The following is a 7,834-nucleotide window of genomic DNA, read 5'->3' on the forward strand; positions in this document are numbered from 1 at the left end:
TTTGATGTGTGTATGAGGAGTAAAGTGGTTATATAGTAAGCTATCTTTTTCACTGTGGAAATGCTTTTCTAACTCAGATTATCCCCCTTTCATAAACAATTCAGAAGACCTAGCATACAGTAACTATCTCCTCTCTCTGAGGTAATTTTTTATATATCAATTTTTACTTTGTAACTTGGAGACATCCTATTCTACCAATCTACCAACAGAATCCAGGCTAACTTTCTGTTGCTGACAATTTAGTTCTAGGTACATAAAGTGAGAAAGATAGTGAATATTAGGGAATAATAGGTGAAAAGTGATGATAAGTGAGTAGGTAGGAAGAGAAGTAGAAATAAAATGAATCTTGAATATGTGTTGCCACATGTCTATGGATTACCAAACCATTAGCTGGCATGTTTCTCTTTGGCAGCATGGACATCTCTTCTCAGCTCTCTCTCTCCCTTCTCCCCAGCCTTCTCCTGGTTTAGTAGAACCCCTATATTTCAGCCTGTATACTCTATCATCACGGAATTTTTTCATCAAAATAAGACAAACATATATACAGAAGGACATATGCCACCATCTCCTCTGTCTATATTTTTCCATTTTAAAATAAATTTTATTTGAATTAGAAACAATCTTATTTTACATACCAAATCACATTCACTCTAGCTTTCATAATTACATTCCCCCCAAGAAAACATTCTAACCCACATACACTCCCCAGTGATGGTGAGGCCTTCCATGGGGGATCATCAAAGTCAGTCACATCATTTGGGGCAATGCCTAGGCACTCTCCCGAGTATCTAGGATGAGAGATTAAGCCTCCACAGGGAATAGGATTCCAAAGTCCATTCGTGCATTAGGGATAAATATTGGTACCACTGCCAGAGTTCCCATAGACTGCCCACAGTCTCCAAAGTGAGACCCACATTGAGGGGCTGGTTCAGTCCTTTGCTTGTTGCACAGCTGTTAGAATGGGGTCCATGAGCTCCCACTTGTTCAGGTCAGTTGTTTTGGTGGAATTTCTCAGCCTGGTCTTGACCCATTTGTGCATCACTACTCCTCTCTTAAACTGGATTCCATGGAGTTCAGGTCAGTGTTTAGCTGTTGGTGTCTGCTTTTGCTTCCATCAGCTACTTGATGAAGCCTCTAGGATGTTATATAAGGTAGTCATCAGTCACATTATAGGGGAAGGACATTTTAAGTAGCCTCTACATTATTGCTTAGATTCTTAGATGGGGTCATTTTGTGTATCCCTGGACATTTTCCTAGTACCACATTTGCACTTTAAACCATTATTGGCTCCCTCTATTGATGTGTCTCTTTGTTCCTCTCCTCTATTCCTCTCCAAACTCAATCTTCCTGATTCCTCATGGTTTCCCCCAGTTCCTCTTCTCACTTTCTCTTTGTCATTCCTCCCTCCATGCTCACAATTTGTTCAGGGGTTCTTGTACATTTTGCCTCCCTTGGGGGATCATGTAAGCCTCTCTTACTGCCTTCATTGTTTGCTGGACTATCTGGAGGTGTAGAATGCAGGCTGGTAATACTTTACTCTCTGTCTAATATACACATATGAGTTGGACATACCATGTTTGTCTTTTTATTAATGGGTTGCCTCACTTAGGATAGTTTCTTCTACATCTCTCCATTTGCCTACAAATATCAAGATTCCTATGAGAAGTACTCCACTGTGTAAATGTACCACATTTTCTCCATCTATTTTTGGTTGAAGGACATGTAGTTTGCTTCCATTTTCTGCCTGTCACATATAATGCCGCTATGAACATTGATGAACATATGTTCTTGTTGTATGAATGTGCATTCTTTGGGTATATTCCTAAGAGTGTAACTGCTGAATCTTGTGGTAGACTGATTCTCATTATCTTGAAGAACCACAATAATGATTTCCAAAATGGCTGTACTAGTTTGTACTCCCACAAGCAGTGGAAGAGTTTTCTCCTGTCTACACATCCATTCAAAAATAAACTGGCATTTATGTTTTTGACTTTATCCATTCTGACAGCAGCAAGATGATATCTCAGAGGTGATTTTTTTACTTTAAATAGCTTGTTTACATGTCAATCCCAGTTCCCTCTCCCTCCCCTCCTCCTGCAACACCCCACCATTCCCCCAACCTCCCACACTATTGCCAATTCCTTCTGCATAGGGGGTATCTAGAGGCTATCATTTCATTCAGGGTAGGGTCCAGGCACTTCCCTAAGAGTCCAGACAGAGAGTGCAGCCCTCTTTGTGTTATGGACACACGATTTGTGTTAGTTTTAGAGGGATAAACACTGATCCACTGCTCAGGACCCCATAGGTAGCCAAGGCCTCCACATAGACTCTCACATTCAGATCGGTCCAATGCTTGCCTCCCAGCTGTCGGTCTGGGTTCCAAGAGCTCTGCCCTGTTAAGATCAGCTGTCTCTGCTGGTTTTGCCAGCCCATTCTTTGCCAATTTGCTCTTCGCTCCTCTCTGTCGCTGGATTCCTTGGATTCTGTGCAGGATTTAACTGTGGGTGTTTGCCTCTGCTTCCATCAGTCACTGGATGAAGGCTCCAGGATGGTTATAGACATCAAGTTCACTATCAGGAATAGGCATACGAGGTGGTCTCTGTACTATTGCTTAGCTTGCCAATTTGTGTCATCCGTTTAGATCACTAGAGGTCACAATGGTGACTGATCTGTCTTCTAACCCATGATTCCCCCTTCCCCATATCCTACCTCGCCAGTCAACATTCCTGTTCCTCCAGGTCCTACTCACTCTTCCACTTCTCCCCCTCTCTATTTCCCAGGTACCCCTGTCCCCCACCCATCGCCGTGTTCCCTATCTGTTCAGAGGATCTTGCCTCATTTCTCTTCTCTTGGGTACCATGTGTATCTTTTAGGTTCTTTACTGTTTCCCAGACTCTCTGTGAGTGGAAATGCAGACTGGCACTCTCCTGATTCATGTTTAAAATCCATACACGGGTGAGTACATACCATGTTTGTCTTTTTGTGACTGGGTTACCTCACTCAGGATGGTTTCCTCCAGTGCTATCAATTTACCTGCGAATTTCAAGGTTCCATTGTTTTTTTCTGCTGAGTAATACTCCAATGTGTAAATGTACCACATTTTCTCTATCCACTGTTCAGTTGAGGGGCAGCTAGGTTGCTTCCAGGTTCTGGCTATTACAAATAATGCTGCTATGAACATAGTGGAGAAGATGCCCTTGATGTATGAAGTTTCCTCCTTTGGATATATGCCCAAGAGTGGAATTGCTGGGTCTGGTGGTAGATTAATTCCCATTTTCCTGAGGAATCTCTATACTGCTTTCCAAAGTGGCTGTATGAGTTGGCACTCGCACCAGCAGTGGAGGACTGTTCCCGTCTCTCTGCATCCTCTCCAGCATAAATTGTCTTTGGTGTTTTTATTTTAGCCATTCTGACAGGAGTAAGATGGTATCTCAGGGTTGTTTTGATTTGCATTTCACTGATGGCTAAGGATGTTGAGCACTTTCTTAAGTGTCTCTTGGCCATTTTAGACTCCTCCATTGAGAATTTTCTGTTTAGTTCTGTACATCAACTTTTGATTGGATCCGTTGGTGTTTTGGAGACTTGCTTCTTGAGTTCTTTGTCAATTTTGGAGATTAGCCCTCTGTCAGATGTGTGGTCAGTGAAAATCTTTTCCCATTCTGTGGCCTGCCTTTTTGTCTTGTTGACTGTGTCCTTTGCCTTACAGAAGCTTTTTAGTCTCAGAAGTTCCCATTTGTTAATTGTAGATCTCAGTGTCTGTGCCACTGGTGTTATGTTCAGGAAGTGGTCTCCTGTACCAACTGGTTGAAGAGTATCTCCCACTATCTCTCCTAAAAATTTCAGTGTGGCTTGAATTATGTTGAGATCTTTGATCCATTTGGACTTAAGTTTGGTACAAGCTGATCAACATGGATCTATCTGCAGTATTCTGTATAACAGTACCCAATTATGCCAGCACCATTTGTTGAAGATGCTTTCTTTTTTCCATTGTATAGTTTTAGCTACTTTGTCAAAAGTCAAGTGTTCATGGATGTGTGGGTTAAAATCAGGATTTTCAATTTGGTTCCATAGTCTACCTGCCTATTTTTGTGCCAATACCAAGCTGTTTTCAGGACTATAGCTCTTTAATAGAGCTTGAAATCAGGTATGGTGATGCCTCCTGAAGTTCTTTTATTGTATAGGGTTATTTTGGCTATCCTGGGCCTTTTGTTTTTCCATATAAAGTTGATTAATGTTCTTTCCAGGTCTGTGAAGAATTGTGCCAGAATTTTGATGGGAATTGCATTGAATCTGTAGACTGCTTTTGGCAAGATTGACATTTTTATTTTGTTTATCCTACCAATCCAACAGCATGGGACATGTTTCCATGTTCTGGTATCCTCTTCGATTTCTTTCTTTAAAGACTCAAAGTTCTTGATATGCAGGTCTTTGACTTCCTTGGTTAACATTATCCCCAGTTATTTGATGTTGTTTATGGCTATTGTAAAGGGTGATGTTTCTCTGATTTCTTTCTTAGTCACTTCATCGTCTGTATATAATAGGGACACTGATTTTTTTGAGTTTACCTTGTACCCTGCCAGTTTGCTGAAGGTGCTTATCTGCTCTAGGAGTTCCCTTGCAGAGTTTTTCAGGTCACTTATGTAAACTATCATATCATCTGCAAATAGTGAAAACTTGACTTCTTCTTTTCCTATTTGTATCCCCTTTATCTCCTTTTGTTGTCTTATTGCTGTTGCTAGGACATCAAGTACAATATTAAAGAGATATGGAAGACCCGCCCACACAGGAAAGACCCAAACTCCAGTGATCCCAGTAACCTTCAGGAAGGAAGGAGACCAGTGAAGACAGAAAAACCCCACCAGCACCCACTGGATGAAGAAATGGGAAGAAGACAGAATGAGAGTTCACTCAGCAGTCAAAAAACCATCATGACTCCACCAGAATCTAGGGAACCCACGCCAGCAAGACCTGAAAAGCATTACATAGATGAAGCAGAGGAGACTGACCTTAAAAATCATTTTATGAAGATGATAGAGACCCTCAAAGAAGAAACTAGGAAATCCCTTAAAAAACGATGAAAAAACAAACAAAAAATCCATGAAATGGGGGAAAATTCAATAAACAAACAAATCTCTCAAAGAATCTAAAGAGTACCAAGAAAAAACAACCAAACGAATGAAGGAAACAACTCAAACAGTTGAAGGAGTGAAAGTTGAAATAAAAACAATAAAACACATGTCAATATCAAAGACAGATGGTATCTCAGAGTAAAGGGTTGGGAAAAGATTTTCCAATCAAATGGACCCAAGAAACCAGCGGGTGCAGCAATTCGTATATGTATCAAACTAGACTGCAAATTAAAATCAATAAAAAGAGATAAGGAAGGACATTTCATATTCATCAAAGGGAAAGTTCATCAAGATGAAGTCTCATTTTTAAACTTGTGTGCCCCATATACAAAGACACCTACATTTGTGAAAGAAATATTACTAAAGCTCCAATTGCACATAAAATCGCACACACTAATAGTGGAAGACTTCAACACTCAGCTCTCACTGATAGACAGGACCACCAGATAGAAACTTAACAAAGAAACAAAAAAACTAATAGAAGTTATGACCCAACTGGGTTTAAAAGACATCTATAGAACATTCCCCCCCAAACACAAAGGGATACACCTTCTTCTCAATGCCACATGAAACCTTCTATAAAATTGACCACATAATGGGAAACATAGCAAATCTCCACAGACACAAAAAATTGGAATAACACCCTGTATCCTCTCAGACCACCATGCATTAAAACTAGAACTGAACAATAACACAATTCACAGAAACCCCACAAACTCATGGAAATTGGACAATGCTCAATAGCACCATCCCTGGGTAAAGGAAGAAATAAAAAAAAGAAGTTAAAGTCTTCCTGGAATTCAATGAGAATGAAGACACAACATACGCAAACCTATGGGACACTTTGAAAGCAGTGCTAAGAGGAAACTGGAGAACAGTCATACTAGAGAATTAATAGCACAGCTGAACGTTCTAGAACACAAAGAAGCAAACTCAGCCATGAGTAGCAAATGCCAGGAAGTAATCAAATTGAGGGCTGAAATCAATCAAGAAGAAAGGAGGAGAACATTGAGAAGAATCAATGAAACAAAGAGTTAATTCTTTGAGAAAATCAACAAAATAGACAAACCTTTGTCGAAACAAACGAAAAGACAGAGAGAGAGCATGCTAATTAACAACATCAGAAATGAAAAGGTGGATAAAACAACAGACTCTGAGTAAATCCAGAGAATCATCAGGGCATACTTTGAAAATATGTACTCCACAAAATTTGAAAATTTAAAGGAAATGGACAATTTCCTGGATAGATATCTCTTGCTAAAACTACATCAAGAGGAGATAAACAATCAAAACAGACCTATAACCCCTAATGAAATAGAAGCAATCATCAAAAGACTCCCAAACAAAAAAGCCCAGGCTCAGATGGCTTCAGTGCAGAATTTTACCAGAAATTCAAAGAAGAGTTAACTCCAATACTCCTCAAAGTATTCCACACAATAAAAGCAGGAGGCTCACTGCCAAACACTATTTATGAGGCTACAATTACCTTGATACCCAAGCCACACAAAGACACAACTAAGAAAGAATACTATAGACCAATTTCCCGCATGATCATTTATGCAAAAATAGTCAATAAAATACTAGCAAACCGGATTCAAGAACACATCAGAAAAATCATCCAACATGATCAAGTAGGCTTCATCCCAGGAATGCAGGCATGGTTCAACATTAGAAAATCTATCAAGGATATCCACCATATAAACAAACTGCGAAAGAAAAACCACATTATCATCTCACTAGATGCTGAAAAAGCCTTTGACAAAATCCAGCACCCCTTCATGATACAGGTCTTAGAGAGATCAGGCATAACAGGAACATACCTGAATATAATAAAAGAAATCTACAGTAAACCAACAGCTAACATCAAAGTAAATGGAGAGAAACTCAAAGCCATTCCTCTGAAATCAGGAACAAGACAAGGCTGTCCACTCTCAGAGGTGTTTTGGTTTGCATTTATCTGATGGATAAGAAAATAACTTCAGTTATCACTAACCAAACAATGAAAGCCTTGGATAACAAATACTTTTTCGCTTTAAAGAAAGAAATTGAAGAAACTACCAGAAAATGGAAAGATATTCCATGCTCTTGGATAAGTATTATCAACCAAGTAAAAATGGAAATCTTAACAAAAGCAATATACAGATTCAGTGCAATTCCTATTAAAATCTCAGAGTAACTCTTCACAGACCTTTAAAGAATGATACTCAACGTTATATGGAAAATCAAACGACTCAGGATAGCCAAAACCACATTGTAAATTAAAGCACCTTCCAAACGAATCACCATCTTTGGCTTAAGAGCTATTATAGAACTATAGGTTGGTATTTGCACAAACACAAAGAGATAGACCAAAGATATCTAAGAGGAATCATTGATATTAACCCAAACACATACTAACAAATTATTTTTCACAAAGAAGCTAAAATTATACAATATAAAAAAGAAAGTGGTGCTGGCATAAATGTTTGGGGACATGTAGAAGACTGCAGATATACCATATCAATGGCCATGAACAAACCTTAAGTACAAATAGATCAAAGAGCTTAACATGAATTCTGTCATGCTGCACCTCTTAGAAAAGTAGTATGTACCCTTGAAAGAATTGGTACAGGAGATTGGTGGTAAAGTGATTATACCCATGTAAAAAATAGTTTGGCACTGAACCTTCAGTTACTATTGCATGGAACAATTCGAGTAGTATTAGT

Source organism: Mesocricetus auratus, unplaced genomic scaffold, assembly GCF_017639785.1.
Source record: "Mesocricetus auratus isolate SY011 unplaced genomic scaffold, BCM_Maur_2.0 Super-Scaffold_100052, whole genome shotgun sequence".
NCBI classification, from domain to species: domain Eukaryota; kingdom Metazoa; phylum Chordata; class Mammalia; order Rodentia; family Cricetidae; genus Mesocricetus; species Mesocricetus auratus.